This window comes from Phyllobates terribilis, unplaced genomic scaffold (genome assembly GCF_046119375.1).
Source record: "Phyllobates terribilis strain yellow unplaced genomic scaffold, ASM4611937v1 Scaffold_1__5_contigs__length_1240528914, whole genome shotgun sequence".
Taxonomy (NCBI): Eukaryota; Metazoa; Chordata; class Amphibia; order Anura; family Dendrobatidae; genus Phyllobates; species Phyllobates terribilis.
The window spans coordinates 443,196,315-443,220,026 of NW_027362761.1; the positions used below are offsets into that span (position 1 = coordinate 443,196,315).

At 43.6% G+C, this 23,712-nt stretch overlaps 1 protein-coding gene across 2 annotated transcripts in view; it reads left to right on the top strand.

Annotated features, from left to right (window-relative positions):
* The window catches only part of ST8SIA4 (ST8 alpha-N-acetyl-neuraminide alpha-2,8-sialyltransferase 4), a 223,883-nt gene that overhangs the window by 97,372 nt on the left and 102,799 nt on the right, over positions 1-23,712 (top strand). The window lies entirely within an intron of this gene.

Here is a 23,712-nt window from a genome sequence, read left to right on the forward strand (position 1 = left end):
CCAAAGTCAATATGATTTCCCCTGAGTGCATTTCTATTACTTTACAGGTGCATCTCACAAAAAGTTAATTTATTTCAGTTCTTCAATACAAGAAGTGAAACTCATATATTATATAGTCATTACAAACACAGTGATCTATTTCAAGTGTTTATTTCTGTTAATGTTGATGATTATGGCTTTCAGCCAATGAAAACACAAAGGTCATTATATCAGTAAATTAGAATACATTATAACAGCTTGAAAAATGTTTTTAAAATCCGAAATGTTGGCCTACTGAAATGTGTGTTCAGTAAATGCAGTCAGCACTTGGTCGGGGCTCCTTTTGCATCAATTACTGCATCAATGCGGCATGGCATGGAGGAGATCAGCCTGTGGCACTGCTGGGGTGTTATGGAAGCCCAGGTTGCTTTGATAGCAGCCTTCAGCTCGTCTGCATTGTTGGGTCTGGTGTCTCTCATCTTCCTCTTGACAACATCCCAGAGATTCTCTATGGGGTTAAGGTCAGGCGAGTTTGCTGGCCAATGTAGCACAGTGATACTGTTGTTTTTAAACCAGGTATTGGCACCTGTCCACACTTACAAAAGTACCAGGTCATGCTGGAGAATGAAATTTCCATCTCCAAAAAGCTTGTCGGCAGAGGGAAGCATGAAGTGCTCTAAAATTTCCTGGTAGATGGCTGCGCTGTCTTTGGTCTTGATAAAACACAGTGGACCTACACCAGCAGATGACATGGCTCCCCAAACCATCACTGATTGTGGAAACTTCAAACTAGACCTCAAGCAGCTTGGATTGTGGCCTCTCCACTCTTCCTCCAGACTCTGGGACCTTGATTTCTGAATGAAAATTGGAACTCTGGGACCTTGTGGAGTGTGTCAATGACTGCCTTCTGGACATCTGTCAAGTCAACAGTCTTCCCAATGATTGTGGAGCCTACTGAAAGAGACTAAGTGACCTTTTCTAAACCCTTAGCAAGCCTTTGCAGGTGTTTTTTGTTAATTATTCTAATTTACTGAGATAATGACTTTTGCGTTTTCATTGGCTGTAAGCCATAATCATCAACATTAACAGAAATAAACACTTGAAATAGATCACTCTGTTTGTAATGACTCTATATAATATGAGTTTCACTTTTTGTATTGAAGAACTGAAATAAATTAACTTTTTGATGATATTCTAATTTTGTGAGATGCACTGTATATTCATTTTAAAAAAGTATTTTGAAAGGACGACCTCTCCTGCCAGCTGTTATATGCCATATGCACCATACATGGCTTATAATTCTACATCAGTACTTAGGGTCCAGAAATTCTAGGACAGTCCGTAAAAATTGTGCACTTTTTTGCCCTGTCCATAAAAAAAATTTAAGGCGTCATTGATTTTTTTTGAGGCTGAAGCAACTTATTCAGGTTATTTTACCTGTAATTATCATCGCTTTAGAGTTTCCAGTGATTGCAGCTCATGTATTCATATCAGAACTATGGGCTGTAGACATGTATCACTTATAATCATAATGATTTATTTTGGTTTTTCAAGGTGTCCGTAAAAAATAGTCTGTGATTTTTTTATAAGCTGTCCAGGAAAAATAAAAAGTCGGCAACCCTGCTTTCCACCTATACATCTGCTTTGTGACTTCTGAACGTATAACAGATGACATGTTGCAGTACGATGGAGTAACTAAATGCTTGTGGGCCCAATGCAAAATGTCCAACAGGGTTCTCAACTATTACAATCTTTAATAGTATTGGTCTTTGCATATAGGCCATAGCGACCATATGGATCTTTCTAGAATCTAGGACACGGGTGCTGCTGCAACCTCTGCACCCATTGTAGGTAGTCATTGGCCAACAATGCAAGTGTGAACGCCGCCTTAGCTTTACATTAGAACTGTATATCTGGCATCACATTTATGAATCGGGAGTCTCAGGATTAACCTCCCCTCGATGAGAAAGTGATAGTGTATGAAATTGACAGGAGACTGAGAAATAGGGAATTGAAGTGGTAACAATGGTGACAAAATATGATTATCTCTAGTAAAGTAATAATGCGTGTGTGGCGCAGTCTGTGGGGTGCACTGGAATATTGCTTTAATTATATTGCTTTTGTTAAATAATTGAAAATCTAGAATAAAATGCTTCAGTGTCCAGACTGACATCACTCTCGGTAGCATTACATGTCTATTGTTCGCCTAAGCAAACTAAACAGCTATTTTGTGTGTTAAGCAATTATTTCTAGAATGCAGCCTATCCTTTCCCTAGGGATCAGTAACATCCGTGATATATGTGGTTATTATACTGATTGTTTAGATTTTTCCATAGACTGCCAAGCTGAAATCTTTTCATTATTGGTTCAGTCTAACAGTACAGTTTACTTTTATTCCTAGATGCAAATATGTGTGTGTTTGATGTAAATGAAGCTATAATATATTGTATTTGTCTTTTATACCTTATTATCTGTATATTCTTATATTTTTATTTCTGATTTATGTGCTATCAGTTAATGGTAGTCTGTCCCCTTTAGAATGCTAATTTAAGGGAGTTTGTCACTCCAGATTTACACTACAAACTAACCACATAGACTTGTAGGAGATGGAGCATCAATAAAAATCGTTCTTTTTGTTTTTAAATCTTTTCCTCTATTTCCCTAATAACAACTTTATTGTAATGCGTAAATGAAGTTTCCCAGTGCACCCTTAGCGTGGCTAGTGCCTCACTGCACCAAGTCTGGAGATGTTGCAGGTCATGGTAGCTCCTGGGACTCTTTGGAGAAATGAATAGACCACTGGTTCCACAAATAAACCGTTCCATGCTGCTAGTGGAATTGGACATGAGTCACATACCAAGGCTACCGTTTCAGTGCCTACACAGACCATCAAAAGTCATTTGCACAACTTTTTGCTATGAGCCATACCTCCAGCTACAGTTATTCATTTGCCTCAAGCCATCACTTTTAAAGGCTATCATGGTGCAGATCATGATGTGTAATGGAGGGTGGAATATATCTGTCTTCTCACTTAATTCTTGCCTGGAAGAAATGATAACCGGAAATTGGTCTACAGACCAAATGGGCAATGCCATGAAGAGGGCTTCATGAGATAATGTCACACTTGTCATACTCTCGGAATTATAATGTGGGGTGGCATAAGTATAATATCCAGACTCCTCTAGTCTTCATTCCAGCTACACTAACAGCTCGACTGTACATTTATTGGGTCATGGAACCAGTGGAATGGACATTTCTCTTAAGTGTTAATTGAGACATTTTTTAAAAAGGCAACGCCAGGCTTCATGTTGCTCATGCTACTGTGCAGACCAAGCATGGCCTAAACATGCTATCATTGTACAGAGACCACCCTATAAGCAGTGTTCCAGGATAATCTGAAAAGACGTGTAAATAGAATTTAGGTTCATTCATCAAACCCAAAGCAATACCGAATCATCTCTCTAAATTTATCTGAAGCTATGGTGACGCCACTAAAGAGGCCTTTTGCTTTTGCACTTAAGCTCTAATGGATATACTGTAATTGCACAGAATGCTATTGGCTATTATCTTTTTTCTCGGGCTATATTTAGACCAGTCTTTAATCTGTCTATATTTATAAGAAAGACCAAAGGAAATAAGAATGTCAGAAATTACCACTGTAAATGTTCTGAAGTGTTGAGGTGAATGAGTGAAAGCTTTCATTATTTCTTTAAGATTTTCATCATGGCCTCCATTAGGGGCTCACAATCTGAATTCCCTATCAGTATGGACCTTAGGAGAAAACAGGAGAACCCAGTGGAAACCCATGCAAACATGGGGAGAACATACAAACTCCTTGCAGATGGGGTCCTAGGTGAGATTTGAACCAAGGACCCTAGTGCTGCAAAAAATAGTGCTAACCACTGAGCCACCATGCTGTCCATGGTGCATCATGCGATGGTTCTAACATACAAGTCCTACTGCTTAGAGAATGTGGTCATTTGGTGTTTTTCAAGTATATATCATGTAACATTTTCCCTACCAATACTTAGGAATGGTTAGTTTTTATTTCAGATTTATTCTTACCTTTTTATCTTTTAAATAAATCAAAATGCAGAAAAAAACAAATTTAGATTGGCTGTTATTTACTGTTCATTCTATTTTATAGCCTTGCTTTTCATTAAAAAGAATGTGTCATCAGAAATATCCTATTGTTTATAACAGGTTTTTATTAGTGATGAGCAAGCATTCTCGTTACTCAAGATTTACGAGCATGCTCGGGTGTTTTATGAGCATCTTCGGCGTGCTCGAATGTTATGTTTTTGTCACTGCGTGTGCATGATTTGCGACTATTTGACAGCTTTAATATATGTGAGGAATGCCTGTTTGTTAGGCATTCCTCACATATATTAAAGCTGTCAAACAGTCACAAATCATGCACACTCAGTGACTCAAACATAACATTCGAGCACGCCGCAAATACTCGGCGAGCACAAAAGGGTTAACAAAGCACGCTCGCTCATCACTAGTTTTTATGTTAAATGTTTTGAGAGTGTATTTTTTCGTATCGCAATAGACTAACTCAGAACCTATTAGTTTGACCCTTTTAGAAGTATAGACTGTGTATGCTGTAATCTTGGCAAAGTTCATTGTGAGGGAAGGTGGAGAGCTGTGACTATTATCTATTGTAAATGGATCTTGTGTTTTTTACTGTCTAAATAGCTACATGGACCCCATGAGTTGAAGGGCAGTGGGTGAATGGGTCAGCCCTGCATCCACCCACTTCCCCTGATATCTGCCAAATATGTATGCCAGAAGTCAGATTTGAGCCCACACTATACCTGGTGAGTGTTGGCTATTTTGTACAGCAGATACTGGTAACTGCCACAATTGGGACTAACTCTGATCAAAACAGTTTTAAGCCTTTATTTATTTATTTATTTTACTCACTTATATAGCACCATTATTTCTACAGCGCTTTACAGACATTATCAGCACTGTCCACATTGGGGCTCACAATCTAGATTCCCTATGAGGCTATGTGCAGACGAAGCGTTTTTGATGCGTTTTCGTGGCAGTTTTCCCGCCGCGGTAATGCTGCGAAAACACTTGTTAATAGGTCTGCCAGGTATAGCAATGGTAATCCGGATGTTCAATGTGTAATACGGATTCGCATTGCGTTAAAAACTGCAACATGACCATTGTTTCTGCGTTTACGCCGCAAATTCACGCCCATTGACTTGAATTGAATTGCAGCAAACCCGCAGGTATAATATCTATATGTGCTGTATTTCAATTAAAGCCAATGAGCGTGAATTCGCGGCGGAAACGCGCTGCGGGTGGTACCCAGGTCGGGAGAGGAGGACTACAACTCTTCTCATCTGACCGCCGCTTATGCTGATAAAAGCGAGAGCGGCGTGGCTGGGAGGAGCAGTAGTCTGTTCTGCCCAGCCTGTGTGCCCGCTGTAAAAAAATAAAATAAAAAAAAATAAATAAAAAGTAAAAAAAAAAAAAAAAACCTCATACTCACTTGTCCGGCAGCCACATGTCTTCCTTGAATCATGCGGATTTACCGCATTCAATACTTTCTAGTGGTCAAATTTCTGTTGCGGACACTAGCTACTCCGCAAGAGAATTTGACATGCTGCGGTCCTTAACCCCCTTTACAACCCAAGGTGGTTTGCACTTTAATGACCAGTCCAATTTTTACAATTCTGACCACTGTCACTTTATGAGGTAATTACTCTGGAACGCTTCAACGGATCCCCCTGATTCTGAGATTGTTTTTTCGTGACATATTGTACTTCATGATTGTGGAAAAATTTCTTTGATATCACTTGCGTTTATTTGTGAAAAAAACGGAAATTTGGCGAAAATTTTGAAAATGTTGCAATTTTCAAAATTTGAATTTTCATGCCCTTAAATCAGAGAGATATGTCACACAAAATAGTTAATAAATAACATTTCCCACATGTCTACTTTACATCAGCACAATTTTGAAACCAAAATTTTTTTTTTTATTGGGGAGCTATAAGGGTTAAAAGTTGACTAGCGATTTCTCATTTTTCCATCAAAATTTACAAAACCATTTTTTTAGGGACCACATCATATTTAAAGTCACTTTGAGGGGTCTTTATGACAGAAAATACCCAAAAGTGACACCATTCTAAAAACTGCACCCCTCAAGGTGCTCAAAATCACATTCAAGAACTTTATTAACCCTTCACGTGCTTCACAGGAATTTTTGGAATGTGGAAGAAAAAAATTAACATTCAACTTTTTTTCACAAAAATGTTACTTTAGACCCAATTTTTTTTATTTTCGCAGGGGTAACAGGAAAAAATGGGCCCCAAAATTTGTTGTGCAATTTCTCCTGAGTAAGCAGATACACCATATGGGGGGGGGAACCACTGTTTGGGCGCACGGCAGGGTTCGGAAGGAAGGAGCGCCATTTGACTTTTTGAATGTAAAATTTGCTTGAATAATTAGCGGACGCCATGTTGCATTTGGGGAGCCCCTGATGTGCCTAAACAGTGGAAACCCCCCACAAGTGACACCATTTTGGAAACTAGACCCCTCAGGGAACTTATCTAGATGTGTGGTGAGCACCTTGAACCCCCAGGTGCTTCACAGAAGTTTATAACATTGAGCCGTAAAAATAAAATTTTCACATTTTTCCCACAAAAATGTTTTTCATCCCCCACTTTTGCATTTTCATAAGTGTAACAGAAGAAATTGCACTATGAAGTTTGTTGTGCAATTTCTCCTGAGTTAGGAGATACCCCATATGTGGGGGAAAACCACTGTTTGGGCGCGCGGCAGGGTTCGGAATGGAAGGAGCGCCATTTGCCTTTTTGACTGTAAAATTTGCTTGAATAATTAGCGGATGTGCCCCTGATGTGCCTAAACAGTGGAAACCCCCCACAAGTGACACCATTTTGGAAACCAGACCCCTCAGGGAACTTATCTAGATGTGTGGTGAGCACCTTGAACCCCCAAGTCCTTTACAGAAGTTTATAACATGGAGCCGTGAAAATAAAAAAATCAAACTTTTTCCGCAAAAATTTTTTAGCCCCAATTTTTTTGTTTTCACAAGGGTAAGAGGAGAAAATGGACCCCAAAAACTTTTGTGCAATTTCTCATGAATACGCCAATACCCCATATGTGGGGAAAGTACAGTGTTTGGGTGCACGGCAGAGTTCAGAATGGAAGGAGCACTGTGTGACTTTTTGAACGTGAAATCGGCTGGAATCGAGAGCGGACGCCATGTCGCGTTTGGAGAGCCCCTGATGTGCCTAAATAGTTGAAACCCCCCACAAGTGACCCCATTTTGGAAACTACACCCCTCAAGGATTTTATCAAGGGGTATAGTGAACATTTTGAACCCAGAGGTACGACACAGAATTTGATGACATTAGGTCATCATATTGAATAAGTTGTCATTACTCTTGAACGCAAGTGCTCGCTACTTGAGTTTGCATCGTGTACTCAAGTATGCACCATGTATCACGGGTGCTCAAGTGAAATGCTCGAGTCCCCGCTTGCATGTTTCACGGTTATTAGACACCCAAAAAAAAACATGCGGGAATCGCTCGTGCATGGCAGGCAAACCCCGCGAGTTTTTTTGGCCACGAAGAATATGGGGCGGAGACTCGAGCACCCGCAATACCCGATGCAAACTCAAGTAGCGAGCACTTGCGTTCAACACTAGTTGCCATATCGTCATCTTTTTTTAAATTTTTTATTTTATTTTTACTTTTGAAAAAAAAAAACAACCCTAACATTAGCACAAACCCCTAACCCCAACCCCAGCCCTAGCATTTATTTTTTACGCCGTTCCTAGTGCGGTATAAGTGATTAGACGACCTTATTCTTCGGGTCGGTGCGACTACAGAGATACCAGAATGATATCGGGTTTTTATGATTGACAGCTGTCACACACTAAAAGACACATATTTTGTAAAATCTAGTTTTTGCATCGCCATATTTTGAGAGCTATAATTTTTCCATATTTTGGCCGACAGAGTCATGTGATGGCTTGTTTTTTGCGGGATGAGTTGACGTTTTTATTGGTGTCATTTTCAGGCACGTGACATTTTTTGATCGCTTTCTATTCCAGCTTTTGGGAGGCAGAATAAACAAAAAAACAACAATTCAGGAATTGTTTTTTTTTTTTTTTCTATTCTACTCCGCGTGTGGTAAAATTGATAAGGTAGCTTTATTCTTCGGGTCAGTGCGTTTACAGTGGTACCACATTTATATCGTTTTTGTATGTTTTGGCGCTTTTACACAATAAAAGCTATTTTATAGAAAAAAATATTTTTTTTGCATCGCTTTATTCTGAGAGCTATAACTTTTTGATTTTTCTGTATGGCAGCTTGTTTTTTTGCGGGACAAGATGACGTTTTCAGCGGTACCATTTTTATTTATATTCGTCTTTTTGATCGCGTGTTATTCCATTTTTTGTTTGGCGGTATGATGATAAAGCATTGTTTTTTTCTTCGTTTTTTATTTTTTACCGTGTTCACTGAAGGGGTTAACTAGTGGGACAGTTTTTATAGGTCAGGTAGTTATGGACACGGCGATACCAAATATGTGTACTTTTATTGTTTGTTTGTTTTTTTCATAATAATATTTATTGATGGGTACATTCTATTTTTATTTTTTATTATCCCTGTGTCATGCAGACAGTCAGCGCTGCACAGTGAGAAGATTGTTTGGTCATGCACTGCGCATGACCAAAAAATCTTCCTGCTGTCTGGTTACCCGGATGTTGTCATGACGACATCGGGTCATCATGGCAACACCCGAGAAGCCGCGGCAGACAGCGCTGGAGGCCGGAAGAGGAGGTGAGTATTGCGATCACCTCCCCTTAGCCACCGCAATGCTGTGATCGACTTCGATCGCTGCATTGCGGGGGTTAATGTGCGGGACCACTCCTTGCGCATTGTCACAGCTGACACCCAGTACTATCAGCTGACACCCGGCGGCGATCGCGCCCGCACAGCCTGTGTGCGCTTGCGATGGCGATGACGTACTAATACGGGTCATGCTCTTAAGTCCCAGAGCACAGACGCGTATTAGTACGTCATGGGCTTTAAAGGGGTTAAAGACGCGACGCATGTCAGTGTCCATGGGTGATCCGCAGCCTCAGATGCACGCATAGTGGACATGAGATTTCTAGAGCTCCCATCCAATATGCTATAACACCTGGACCAAACCTAATTAAAGTATAGAGTTAAATAAACACAGACACAGAGTAAACACTTTATTTGAAATCCAACAGACACATTCTTTAATCATTCAAATTAACCAATATACTCACCCCAGTTCTGATGGTAATCCAAGGTTTAAACAATGTCCCACCCAATAACTTTATTTAGCTCCAAAAAGCATTCATTGATGTACAAAAACGCATCAAAAATGCATGGACAATCTGCATGCGTTTTTCCTGCCAAGGAGATGCGGAAACGCACATGAAATTTCTGCTTCAAATATGGACTGTGCGCACATAGCCTCAGTATGTCTTTGGAGTATGGGGGAAAACCCACGCAAACACAGGGAGAACATACAAACTGCTTGCAGATGTTGTCCTTGGTTGGATTTGAGCCCAGGACCCCTGCACTGAGAGGCTGCAGTGCTAACCACTGAGCCACCGTGCTGCCTTTAGATCTTGTAATGAACAATCATGTTGTTCTCTCATCAGACTGACAGAATCACAGGACCCCGATTAGTATACATACTACTGGCAACTGTATGCCTTGGGGCTCCCAAATTGGACCTTTGCTATGGGGTCAGTATATCTTCTATAGACGTGTTACATTTATTGCAATATTGTCTGTCATGATAATGAGAGTACTGAAAAGTCATGTGTCTAGAACAGGAAGAGTCTAATATTTGTTTCAGTGGCCAGTTTGAAAATTGCAAGCTTTCTGGGTGGGAGTTCCAATTCTTTTTAATATATTTTTAATTCTCCATGTCACTATGCAAAATTTTCTGAAGACCTATTTGCTTAACCCCGTCCCGACATATTATGCACTGGTATGTTATGTCAGGTCCCCTGTGTGTGGAGTCGCCTCACGTGCCGAGAGACAAAGTCCCATTCCCACTTCCTGTAATCTCTATTTTGGCAATTTTTCTGCTAGAGACTGATTACGCTTGACAACAGGCGGTGGAGAATAAAATAGAAAGAATCGCCTTTAGAATATTTATCGGGACTACGGCATACTGTGGTCAGTATGAACACATTGACCCTGAGACGACGCCACTTTTGAACTTCATATAAAACTCTTCTTCTTGGAGCTGTTGTCACTTTGTGATGTTTGCAGTGCATTGCACTGCTGAAAAGAATCTCCGTTTTCATGCTTTATGCTGTCAACCTAGTCCTGGTTCCGGAACTGAAGTGATTTCATTAGTCTCTGGTGTTTGGGGGTTTCTGGCTTTCAGCCCAAATTGATTTCTTTCATCTCCACTTAAGCGCTTGTAAATACTGTATGGATGGTTGAGCCTTTGCCTGGTGGGCATTCTTCTGTGCTCTCAGACTGTTGGGAAATGCACTACAGAGGATGGTCCGAGGATACGGCAGTAATCATTCTAACAGTAGAATTGAACGTTCAGGCTCAAGGACATGCCGAGGTTGAGAATAGAGTGACTGCGGGGAAATACAGGTAAAAATTCAATAATGGACAACTTGTAATTCTTAGTACATATACTTGCAGACTGAGCATGTTGTGTTGGTTTAACATCTGTGATCTTATTCAATACATAACCTTATCGTTTTCTGGTTTACAGTAACAAGTTAATATTTCCTAACAGGATGTTAAGCAAGTTGAGTAGGGTCATCTTAGTATTTAGCCTAAGGAAACTATTTATCTCAGTGTGCAGCGGCTAATATAGTGCTACAAGCTGAGCCATTATTATACACCTGGACTTTTTCTGTATACTGTTCTCCAGTGGCCTCATAAAGAGGCCAATGGATATGTATGGTACCAAATCCAGGAGCGGAAAGTGGGGAAAATAACAGCACTCCTGCATGGCACAACAAACTTTTTTTTTGTCATGGTCATCTCCTTAAAGGGAATCTGTCACCTCCTGGGCGGTATCAGACCTCTATTATGGCCATACAGGTGATAGAAAAGTACATTTATACTTACCTGTAAGGCTTATAGTAGAGGTCTGATTGCTGAGAAATCTGGTTTTATAAAGTCTGTTTTCCAGAGGCTTGGCGTCCGGGGGACAGGAAGCAAACCCCTCCTATCTGCTTACTATTCCCCTAAACCACCCCCTCTGTGCTAAATTACCATATTCCCCCCTCCCCTGCATGTCACAGGGCCCAGTGACAGGCCCTGTGGGGGGCCCTTCACTGCATCCCCTGCCACGCATGTGCAAAGCATGCCACCGGCCTCGTTTGGCTGCGTACTGCGCCGCAGCCTTGTATTGCGCAAGCGATGGTGAGTCACTGAGACTTCTGCTCCGCTGGCAGTACGCAGCCAAACGAGGCCGGAGGGAAAGAAAGCGCACTCCATGTAAGCGGCGCTTTGCGAATGCGCGGGAGGGGAGGAAGAGCAGGGCACGTCACGTCACAGGGCCCTGTGACGTGCAGGGGAGGGGGGAATATGGTAATTTAGCACAAAGGCGGTGATTTAGGGGAATAGCAAGCAGATAGGAGGGGTTTGCTTCCTGTCCCCCGGACGCCAAGCCTCTGGAAAACAGACTTTATAAAACTAGATTTCTCTGCAATCAGACCTCTGCTATGGGCCATACAGGTAAGTATAGATTTACTTTTCTATAACCTGTATGCCCATAGTAGAGGTCTGATATTTCCCAGGGGGGTGACAGATTCTCTTTAAAAAGGTTGTTCACTATTTTAACATTCATGACCTATCCTTAGGATATTCTTAGGATAGGTCATCAGTGTTTGGTGGGGGTGTGACACCCAGCTCCCCCACCGATCAGCTATTCTCGTTGCCGGCAGTGGCCTGAAGTGCTCAGTTACGGAGCTGCTCTGTCTACTGATAGTGGCCGCAGACGGATGCTGCACATCCTCCTCCTTTTCAAATCAATAGGGGGCGGATGTGCAGTACCCGGCCGCAGCCACTATTCAATAAACAGAGCAGTTCCGTAACTGCACTTCTGGCCGCCGCCGGCACTGAGAGCAAGCTGATTGGCAGGGTTGCCGGGGTTCGGACCCCGACTAATCAGACATTGATGACCTATCCTAAGGGTCTTGATTAAGAGCTAGTTTAGCTCAAAACGCATAGACCGTTGAGCTAATATGTTTTTTAACTTTCACTTTTTCATGTTTTAATCTACAAATAAATGTGATGTTATAATAAATTTTGCGGTTGCTAGATTTTCCATATTTCTTTTTACGGTATCCTAAGGATATCCTAAGGGTAGTTCATCAATGTTAAAGTAGTGGACAACCTCTTTAAATTTGTAGGTCTCATTGTCAGTACAGGAAGGAAAATAAACGTGGAACACAGAAACAGACACGCATTTGTAGTTTCCATCAAGGACGGGTGACTGCTACCGTGGTACAAAACAGATGTAGCTAATATCACTAGCTACATAATATTCATTATAATTATGGAAAAACCACACAGAACAGAAAGATTTCATTGGCTCTTAAATAATATGACGCTGCACTTGTTTTTTCGATCTGCAACTTTTACCGAAATTCAGCTGGAAACTTTAAAGCCACAGTCTTGTGTAGTGTAAACTCTGCGTTACTTCCTCTGTTTTTTTTCCTGCACTGAACAGATCAAACAAAGTGGATATGATTTCATGAAAACTCCTGTCCACTGAGCGTTTAAAGATGTTGTTGAACTGTGCGTTTTTTTTTATTTGATTTTTCCTTGTAGACTTCTTTTGGAAGTGGAAAAATACATGTAAAAAAGCAATTGGATTTTTACGTGCAGAGTCCCAGTGTTTCTGCATTAAACACAATGTTATACCGAAACTGAATCAAATCAGATTGCTATGGAGTATGTTGGTGTGGACACCTGCAGAAAAAAATTTAGCACTGCCTTTCCGTCCATGGGCACATGGCCTTAAACTGCCAGCCAGAAAGCGATGGTCACATTAACATTTGAGCTGTGGATTGGACAGGGGGGGTTTGATCTCCACAAAAAGCTGGTCCAGTTGCTCCTCACTTTCAGTAAGGCGGCCGGGCAGCATTGTAGTGCAATTTACTTGCAGATTAACCCTATATCTGCAGGGAACTCATGTTTAACAAGGTGCCATGTTCCTATTAATGTATAAGCGACCATAGCAGACTGCACTCTCCTATACGAAGAATCCACTGCAAAAAAATGAATACCAGTAATATGTTTTTTTATATACAGTACAGACCTATATATATATATATATATATATATATATATATATATATATATATATATATATATATATATATATATATATATATATATATATATATATATATATATATATATATTACTTTTTATCTGGACACACCTTCTGATTTAAAGATTTTTCTGTATTTTCATGACTATGAAAATTGTACATTCACACTGAAGGCATCAAAACTATGAATTAACACATGTGGAATTATATACTTAACAAAAAAGTGTGAAACAACTGAAAATATGTCTTATATTCTAGTTCTTCAAAGTAGCCACCTTTTGCTTTGATGACTGCTTTGCACACTCTTGGCATTCTCTTGATGAGCTTCAAGAGGTAGTCACTGAAAATGGTCTTCCAACAATCTTGAAGGAGTTCCCAGAGATGCTTAGTGTAGCACCCCGAGGGCTCGGCTGCTACAGGGGTATTGCACCTCGAACCAGAGGTGTGGTATTCCACTCCCGGGTAAGGATGGAGTGTGGACTGGAACTCTGTTAGCTGCATGCACCACATACATCCCATTTCCGGGGGACAGATCAATGGTACTCCCACTAGGTGAATGTGCAGGTATGACAGCGTCTGTCCCTGGCTGGAGTGGGAGGGGGGGAGGAATATCCCAGTGGAGCAGGAGCAGAGAGGGGAGGGACTCTGGGCATAGGAAGGAGCCCATTGGTGGCTAGTCACCTGGGCTCGGGTGTCAGAGGGAGTATAAAAGGTGGGCACCATCTTAGGAGGGAGAGAGTTCAGTCAGACAGAAGAAGAGGAGAAGAGTAGTGACAGGGAGCAGCAGCCCTGTCTGGGTGCTGCTCCTGAAGGGAGCAAGAGAGAGAAAGACAAGAGGAAAGGAACAAGGAAGGAATGGAACCTGGAGAAAGGCCCAGAGACATGAAGGAAGAGGGAACCCTGAGATCCCACGAGTGAGCTAAAACGGGTGAAGGGTTGGCAGATCAGGGTACCGGATCCCGAACTGGTGGAGGCCACTTATCCTCAGCCAGGAACCGGAGGTCGTGGCCACGTCTTGGCGCGACCACTCACTACACTCACCACGAAGGCACGCCACATAGGGTCAGGGAAACCGGAGATAGGTTTCGCCACCAGAAGGCCCGAGGAAGCTGGACATGGGTGGGTCCCTAGTGGGGACGGCCAGAGAAAGGAACGGAGAAAGGAGTTCAAGGTCACACTCTGGAACTGCCTGGGGGTTGGTCGAGCCCCGTACCTGGTGGACGCAGCACGGCTCGGGTCGTCATCACCTGCAGGACTGACACTGATAACATCTGTGAATAAAGCATTGAAAACTGCAATCAGTCTCTGTGTTCCATCGCGCTACCAGCACTAAAGGTACCGGGACGCCCTTTCTATCACTCCCTTCACCCGCACCAGCTGCCCTGAGGCCATACCTCTCCCGTTGGGGGTTATACCACCATTGCTGCACACATACCACCGGCCTCAGCGGACTGTTCTGCAGCGGCGGCCTTGCGACCGCAAATCAACGGGTGGCGTAGTCGACACTTAAACAACATCTACTGCCATAGACTGCCATTTAGTTTGACACCCTGGGCACGGACCGGGTCCCCGCCACTCGGAGACTACTACCCCCATCGGATCCGGCTCCGGGTATTCCCCCGCGCACACGTGCGCCGCACTACAGCACTGGCCCAGGGGGCGCGTCACTTAGCACTTGTTGGCCCTTTTTGCCTTCACTCTGCGGTCCAGTTCATCCCAAACCATCTCGATTGGATTCAGGTCTGGTGACTGTGGAGGCCAGGTCATCTGGCGTAGCACCCCATCACTCTCTCTCTTGGTCAAATAGCCCTTACACTGCCTGGAGGTGTTTAGGGTCATTGTCCTGTTGAAAAATAAATGATGGTCCAACTAAACGCAAACCGGATGGAATAGCATGCCACTGCAAGATGCTGTGGTAGCCATGCTGGTTCAGTATGCCTTCAATTTTGAATAAATCCCCCAGTGTCACCAGCAAAGCACCCCCACACCATCACACCTCCTCCTCCATGCTTCACGGTGGGAACCAGGCATGTAGAGTCCATCCGTTCACCTTTTCTGCGTCGCACAAAGACACGGTGGTTGGAACCAAAGATTTCAAATTTGGACTCATCAGACCAAAGCACAGATTTCCACTGGTCTAATGTCCATTCCTTGTGTTCTTTAGCCCAAACAAGTCTCTTCTGCTTGTTGCCTGTCCTTAGCAGTGGTTTCCTAGCAGCTATTTTACCAAGAAGGCCTGCTGCACAAAGTCTCCTCTTAATAGTTGTTGTAGAGATGTGTCTGCTGCTAGAACTCTGTGTGGCATTGACCTGGTCTCTAATCTGAGCTGCTGTTAACCTGCGATTTCTGAGGCTGGTGACTCGGATAAACTTATCCTCAGAAGCAGAGGTGACTCTTGGTCTTCCTTTCCTGGGGCGGTCCTCATGTGAGCCAGTTTCTTTGTAGCGTTGATGGTTTTTGCAACTGCACTTGGGGACACTTTCAAAGTTTTCCCAATTTTTCGCACTGACTGACCTTCATTTCTTAAAGTAATGATGGCCACTCGTTTTTCTTTATCTAGCTGCTTTTTCCTTGCCATAATACAAATTCTAACAGTCTATTCAGTAGGATTATCAGCTGTGTATCCACCAGACTTCTGCACAACACAACTGATGGTCCGAACCCCATTTATAAGGCAAGAGATCCCACTTATTAAAACGGACAGGGCACACCTGTGAAGTGAAAACCATTTCCGGTGACTACCTCTTGAAGCTCATCAAGAGAATGAAATTCCACATGTGTTAATTCATAGTTTTGATGCCTTCAGCGTGAATGTACAATTTTCATGGTCATGAAAATACAGAAAAATCTTTAAATGAGAAGGTGTGTCCAAACTTTTGGTCTGTACTGTACATGTTTTACAGGAAGAGATAGAAGTATTTAACATATTCCCATTAATTATGTTAGCTTAGAATTTGCCTCCATATTTCAGCAAACAAATGGTTTACAGAGTACTTTTTTTTTTTAACTTTCACACTTTGTTATTGGTTGTCTACATTCCTTTTTTGTTTTACAATTTTTTTTTACACCATTTTAAAATGGTCTTAGCCATTTCTTTATACTCTGGTACAAAAACCACGTGCTGCCTGTAGAATTCTCGATTATTATTTTTTTAAAAAAAATATGGGTAATATCAACAAGAATGAGGGCAACATGCAGCTTTAAAAAAAAAAAAAAAAAAAATTATATATATGGATTCAGCTCTTAATGTATTTCATGTACAGTCATTTATAGCTAATTCTATTGTTCCTATAGAAATTCTCTAATCAGCGAGGATCTTGGCAAATATCAGACATTTAGGTAACATATCCTATATGTATGCCATTAATGTTTAAGGCTAAGTGCCCACGATGCAGAAATGCTCCAGATTTTTCCTGAGCGTTTCTGCATCTCAATGGCAGAAAAAACGCATACGTATTTTACATGCGTTTTTCCTGCCAGGGACAAGCATAAGTGAAGCGTTTTGATCATGCGATTTCACATACGGGTTGTCAAGCGCTTTCCAAGCGATTTTAGCATCACTTGGAAAGTGCTTGACAACTTGGTCACACTATATAAATCCATGCAACCCGCATGGATTTTATAGTGTGTGACCAAGTTAGTTAAAAAAAATAATAAAAATGGTAAAAAAAATCCCAAAACATATACTCGCCTTCCGATGGCCCCCGGTCTCCTTATCCGATGCGTCCGGTCTTCCCGGTGTCTCGCGGTTGTGAAAAAGGACCTTCCATGATGTCATTTAGTCATGTGACAGGTCACGTGACCTCCGACGTCAGCGGTCGCGTGACCCGTCACATGACTAAATGACGTCATGGAAGGTCCTTTTAGACCATCGCGAGCTGCCGGGGAGCCAGGATGCATCGCTATGGAGACCGGGGGCCATCGGAAGGTAAGTATAATGTATATTGTTTTTATTTTAATTCTTTTTTTTTTTTACAGGTACTATGGTACCCAGGTCTGGAGGAGAGTCTCCTCTTCTCCAGACCCAGGTACCATCCGCACATTGAAGCATTGAATATCCGCATGTGTACATGTAGTGATGCAGGTATTAAGTGATTCAATGCAAGTCAATACACCGGGATTGCGCAAAATAATTGGTAGTGCTGCGGATTTTTCCTCAATGATAATTCACAGCGGAAATTTCCGCAGCATGTGCACAGCACATGCGGATTATCATTGGGGAACATTGCAGACCTTCTACCAAGCGTTTTTTAAGCCTTTCTGCAGCGGAATTGCCGCTGCAGAAATGTTTAAAAAACGCATAGTGGGCACACAGCCTAAGACTGAAATACTTTTTTAGACGGTTTCTCCAATTTGGACAGTCCGTACTTATTAGAAGAGTCTCTTGACAATTGGCAGATCATAATGTGTCCCCCTGTTGTCCTGTTTTCTCACATATTACAGGAAGTGTTCAGTTATTCGGCAGAACCACTTCAGGGGAAATGAAGCATTACACACTGCCAATTAAATGCATTGGGTTGTCTGTGTAACGCCGACAGGACAGGTCCTCCAGAGTAAGAAAGCTCATGTAACCCTTTCTATTCTGTCGTAGAGATGAAAATCCTAAATAGGACTATATTAACTCAGAAATATCTAATTAAAGAAGCACTCCTCCCATAAACGTGTTTATCCTCTTAGTAAGTTGCAATCCTTATGTTATATAGTACTGTATACTTACAATTTCTCATTTTGCCTTTCTACCCAGTTAATTCTTCTGTTTTTCATTAGGTCTGTGACATCACATAGTTAAAAACTGACTAGCTGAATCCTTCTAAGCTCTACATAGAAACAGGAAGTCAATTTTTCCTGCATGAGTCACGAGTCACTGCAAATGTCTCTGGCAGGAGGGAGGAGGGAGCAGCTGGGTCAGGAGTTGAATGATAAATGCAAAGACAAGAAACCTGTTTCTACATAGAGCAGAGAAAAGAGAAGAATTAGCTGGGTAGAAAGGCAAAATGACCAATTGTAAGTACTGTATTTTTCGGACCATAAGACGCACCTAGGTTTTAGAGGAGGAATATCCCCCAATTCTGTTAATATCCCCCATCCTGGTATATATGGCCCCCTCCTTCCTGTTATACGTGGCCCTCATCCCCATCCTGATATGCATAGCACCCCAATCCCCCATCCTGGTATGCATGGCCCCCTCATCCCTCTTCCTGGTATGTATGGCACCCTTCATCCTGTTATGTATGGCCAATGGTCATTGCTCCCCATGTACACTGTCCCGGTGTGTGGAGCAGTGACTATTCCGGCACCGAGCTGAACACAGAGCTGGAGGAGAGAGGAGGTGAAAATGAAAGTTTATTTTTTTTCTGTGCAGCGTGACGGGGATCAGCGGGTGCCAAGCATACCAGGATGGAGGGGGGCCATACATCCCAGGATGAGGGATGAAGGGTGCCATACATACTAGGAGCCGCGCTGCGGGCACAGTGTGCCAGTTATTAAGGAAAATTTTCTTTAGTAGCGGGCACAGTGTAGACTGCAGCAGGCGGCTGCTGCCTCCTGTGCCCCGCTACTCCGCCACTGTCGCTTCCCTCACGTCCTCCACCACCCCCAGCATTTATGTATATCGGACTATAAGACGCACCTCCCACTTTCCTCCAAAATTTTGGAGGAAAAAAGTGCGTCTTATAGTCCGAAAAATACGGTACACAGTGCTGTATAATATGATGACTGCAATATATTAAGAGGTTACAAATTTTGATGGGGGGGGGGTGCTTCTTTAAAGGGAATCTGTCAGGTGATTTCTGTGTACCCTAATAATAGTATCCTGAAATAGAGCTTGTGCAGCCCTTTCAGGATATGTAAGTTCTATTTCTGTACGTGTCCCCATTATGTTCCTGTAAGCCCTGGACAAATGTATTGTCTTGTTCCAGCAAGTTTTCTTCTTCTTTTTCTTGCTTATATAGCGCCATCATATTCCATAGCGCTTTACAGACATGATTATCTCTGTCCCCATTGGGGCTCAAAATATAGATTCTCTATTAGTATATCTTCGGAGTGTGGGAGGAAACCACGCAAATATGGGGAGAGCAGGGCCGGCGTCAGCACCCGGCGTACCCGGGCAAGTGCCGGGGCCCTGGAAAATCAGAGGGGCCCAGCCGCCCACTCACTGTCGGGGCCCAGCCGCCCACTCACTGTCGGGGCCCAGCCGCCCACTCACTGTCGGGGCCCAGCCGCCCACTCACTGTCGGGGCCCAGCCGCCCACTCACTGTCGGGGCCCAGCCGCCCACTCACTGTCGGGGCCTGACCCAAACACCCGCCTGCCCGCCCACTCACTCACTGTCGGGGCCGGGCCCACACACCCACCTGCCCACTCACTGTCGGGGCCGGGCCCACACACCCGCCCGCCCACTCACTGTCGGGGCCGGACCCACACACCCGCCCGCCCACTCACTGTCGGGGCCCGGCCCAAACACCCGCCTGCCCGCCCACTCACTCACTGTCGGGGCCGGGCCCACACACCCACCCGCCCACTCACTGTCGGGGCCGGGCCCACACACCCACCCGCCCACTCACTGTCGGGGCCGGGCCCACACACCAACCCGCCCACTCACTGTCGGGGCCATGGCCGCATCTTCGGCACCTGTTCAGTGACACAGGCGCTGCTTGATTGCCGGCACTTCCCCCAGACATGGCCGCGCGCTGTGTGGCTGTGTCTGCTAGTAATGACGCGGCAGGGTCGACGGCACTGCACCTTTAATTTTGCTTGTGTGTCGCCCCTGCCGCGTCATTACTAGCAGACACAGTCGCACAGCGCGCAGCCATTTCTGGGGGGAGTGCCATCAAACACCGTCGGAGCGGAGGTCCTGCACAGATGGGGGGGGGGGAGCGGCCCGGACCCGACCGCAAGTGGGCCCCTCTGATGGTCCAGGGCCATGAAGTCTGTGACACGCCGGGGGCCCTGCACTGCCCCATACCTGAGGAGCTGCTGGACAGGACACTGGACCGGGGACAGGTGAGTGGGGCTTCCCCAATCCCCATATTAAAAATACTTGTAATGGGTCTGTGTGAGTGCATGTATGTGAATGTCAGTGTGTATGACTGTGTATATATATTTGTCTGTTTTATATATGTCTTTAAGAATTTGTGTAAAAATATGTGTTTGTCTGTATGTGTACATATCTGTGTACCGTGTGTGCGTCCGTGTGTGCGTGCGTGTGTGTGTCTGCGTACCGTGTGTGTCTGCGTACCGTGTGTGTGCGTGTGTCTGCGTACCGTGTGTGTGCGTGCATGTGTCTGCGTACCGTGTGTGCGTGCGCATGTCTGCATATGTGAAGGATGAGGTGGCAGGCTGGGCCCTGTGTACTATATATATATATTTCTCCGCCGTATCTGTGCATCATGAATCGTGTATGTGTTAAAAGGGTCCACTGAGACTCTTTCGCCCGGGGCCCAGAAAAACCTGGAGCCGGCCCTGGGGGAGAGCATACAGAATCACGGCAGATGTCTTTGGTGGGATTTGGACCCAGAACCCCAACACTGCAAGGCTACAGTGCTAACCACTGAGCCACCGTGCTGCCCAACGTTCAGCCACTTCAGTCCCAGGTGCAAACCCTACACTTCTGGCTTTATGCTCCGCATGAGACGACATTTCCTGTGTTGTCACCTGACCACTGATCCTAGGAGGATGGTTTGCTGCTCATTTCAATTACTAAGCCAGCCCCCTTATCTGTCTATTCATTAGCCATGATAGATAAGGGTGTTGGCTTAGCTACTTGAAAAGAGAAGACAGACAGCCCCTTTCACACCAGAAAAACCCTTTAAAATCCCTGCTTTGGCTTACCAGCCTTTTTGATCTTTGAAGGAAAGTTTAGAAAATAATTTACTTTTCACTTGACTGCTATCTGAAGGTCATTAGTGAAAGAAATTACAGCAATAGATAAGAGCCATGGAAAATGTGCATCTAAGGATATTAACATCTTAATACTATAGATTTCACAAGTGAAGTCAATGAGATCATGATTAAGTCTTTTTTTACATACAGTGTCCAAAGCCAAAAGGACACGACCACCTTGAGAGTTTTCTATTGATGCGTCGCACAATCAGAATTGTTAGGTATTCTTCTAATAGGAAACTGTCAGCAGAACAAGTTCCCATCACAGAACCAGTATGACACCCTATCAATGCTGAAACTGTGGGCTCTTGTTCCCATTCCTTCGGAAAAAGGCTGTATGAACATTACAAGTTTTTGCTTCGTTTTTTTTTCTGCAGCCAAAACCTGCTCTTTTGGCAGTAAAAAAACTGTGCTCAAAACACATGTTTTTGATGCTTTTTTGGATGTGGATTAAATGTGTGCTTTGTTTATAAAGTTAGGCAGCGAAAATGCAGCAAAAAAGTGTTGTGGTTTTTTTTTTACTTTCTCATTGCTATCTATGGGTGAAAAAACACTGCAAAAACGCTGCATGTGAACATAGCCTCAAGGCTGCAGGGAAGTACATGACATGACCCTTCTTGTGGAGCTAGGCATAGGTGGTTACTAATTTCCAGAGCACATTTTAACACTTGGAGTAGGGGGTTAATCCGTCGGCAAGATTGCATTCTCGCGGATCTACTGGATACCCTAATGTAAGTCATATCACAACACACAACTGAGACTTAAAGGGGTTTTTACACGAACAAAGCAAATTTTAATCAATACATTTCGGAATACTAACAATTTCCACAATTGGAGGTGCTAAAAAAATGTCAAGCATATGTAAATGACAAAATTAATATTCATCACTTCCCCTGCACATAATCCTGCCCACCCATCTGCACTGGCGTCACTGATTCAGTCAGAGTGCTAAGTTACTCGCCCGAGGATCGCATCGCAATCCTCGGACTGGCTGTCTGCACTCCTGCATAGAAATACATGGTGTCACATTCATGACAGGACAGCAGACGGCTAGTCCAAGGATTGCGATGCGATTCTCAGGCGAGTAACTCAGCAGTCTTACTGAATCAGTGATGCCAGTAGGGAGGGATGAGCGTGATTATGTGTTATGGGTGAGTGAATGGTTGAATATTCGCATTTATATATGCTTGGCTTGCTGGTGCGCATGTAAACTTGAAATGAATATTCACCCTGTAACCCACTTATAATCTCACCCATCCCTACCGGTTAGTGTCACTGATTACAAGCAGTCAGACCGCTGTGTTACTCGCCCAAGAATTGCATCTTCTGGCCATAGGCTCTCCTGACATGAGTGTGACACCATGTATTTCTATGCAGCTGTCACTCTCAGGTCAAGACAACAGATGACCAGTCCGATGATTATGATGCAATCCTCGGGCATACAGCACTCTGGCAGAATCAGTCACGCCAGTACAGAAGGGTGAGCGGGATTATGGATAGGGGAAGGGGTGAATATACATTTGCCATGTACATACGCTTGACATGCCGGTGTAAGGTGCACAGGGCGGTAGTCATGGGTGAGGGGCTGTTGTTCTCTCACACCCCGGCACCCCAGAAATAAATAGTGTCCCAGTTCCCATATGCTGTAGATGCAATGCAGTACACTCACATTTCAGCCAGAGGCATCCAAAGATCCCGGATCCAGGAACAGCGCACATAGACCAGGAAACACTTGCTTCATATCAAACAGTTCAGCTTTACTTAGCAGTCCATGTTCAATTGATGATACAACAAAGTAGATTGCCATGTTCTCTGTATGTTCAGCCTATGCTATCCCTTCACTTGATGGCACCCGGGCCGCCGGGATACTCCATCCTGCTCTGCAGCTCTCATGAGACCCATCCCGTCTCCACCTCATGTCTCTCCATCGGGCTTCCACTTGTTGGAAGGGTATCAGGCACACATTCCAGTACCTAGTTCTGGCCGTAAGCCCCAAACATTGCAGGGATGTCAGAAAGTTGTTCTCATGCTGCCTGAACAGTTCGTACTTTTTGTACCCTCTGGCCTTGAACACTGTTAAAATAAATTTTATCATCCAATCTAATCTCTAACTATAATTTCACACTGCAGTAACCTGGAAATACTCCCCTTTCTTAACTAACCCTTCCTCCTCCCATGCTGGGGCTGACCCCGAACACTTTAACTGTTTGCTAACCTTACTTCCTACTTCCTGTATGTAATGTACCCCCAACTGAATCTTTCCCTTCCTAGCTTAATCTCTAAGCCCTATGCTATACCTATGTCCTATACTTAACCCTAGACTTTCCCTAATATGTTACTCATAAAGAATATTATACATTAATCACATTACATCATATTAACTGCTCACATTAGTGCCTATTCATTCTATGGAGTTTCACATTTTACATTACTCATACAATACAATAAAACAATGTTCTAACAAATATTCACACACAGTTACTGCAGTTACTGTTGTCTTTAGGGG